This window comes from Bison bison, unplaced genomic scaffold, assembly GCF_000754665.1.
Source record: "Bison bison bison isolate TAMUID 2011002044 unplaced genomic scaffold, Bison_UMD1.0 scf7180017864037, whole genome shotgun sequence".
NCBI classification, from domain to species: Eukaryota; Metazoa; Chordata; class Mammalia; order Artiodactyla; family Bovidae; genus Bison; species Bison bison.
The window spans coordinates 6,524,709-6,525,472 of NW_011494609.1; the positions used below are offsets into that span (position 1 = coordinate 6,524,709).

General features: G+C 66.1%; 1 protein-coding gene across 2 annotated transcripts in view; it reads right to left on the reverse strand.

Annotated features, from left to right (window-relative positions):
- The window catches only part of FAM207A (family with sequence similarity 207, member A), a 24,855-nt gene that overhangs the window by 694 nt on the left and 23,397 nt on the right, over window positions 1-764 (reverse strand). The window lies entirely within an intron of this gene.

The following is a 764-nucleotide window of genomic DNA, read 5'->3' on the forward strand; positions in this document are numbered from 1 at the left end:
GGCCCACAGGCCCCTCATTCGCCACAACTGTGACAAGGAGCTGCTGTCTAAGGCGGGGAATGCACACTGCACACTCAAGACCTCACACGGCAGCTCCTCGCCAGCTTGGTCCCACAGGAGCAGGGGTGCCGGGCCCGGGGGTGATGGGGGTCTGCAGTGGGCCCACCCTTCCTGCAGAAGGCCCTGGGCCCCGAGTCCACGGGGGGGCTGCCTCTATGTGCCCATCCCTAAGCCCAGCCAGCCACGTCACCTTCCCGAGGCGCCAGGGCCAGCTCACACCTCGGCCCTGCAGCCCAGCACAGCCATGGGTGACCTGGTCAGGTGCCTCTAGGGACATCTCTGCCACTGAAACTGAGGTGACCTGGTCCGGACCTCAGGGTGGCGGGCCCGCCACGGCACTGTGGCGAGGCAGGGTGGAGAGCCCAGCCTGTACCCTCCACAGGTGCGTGCCCAAAGACAAGGTCAAACCCCACCATGCCCCAGCTTTCTGTGCTGTTAACAGGGAGACTTTAGACCCCAACAGATGGCTGACTGATTGGCCAGGTGTCCACACTCCCAAGACACCTGGGACCCGGGTCCCAAGGGCGGCCCCCCAAGACCCAGCGGCTGCCCTCAGCACTCCAGGGGAAGAGGCTTCCTGGTCCCTGGAGACAGTCGTCCACGCCCCACAGGCTGAGCCCCAACACACCAAGGACTCAGGTGGGGGAAGCCCTGGATGGGCCGTGTGGAGGCAGGCAGGACACCGGGCGTCCTTTGCGGGTGTG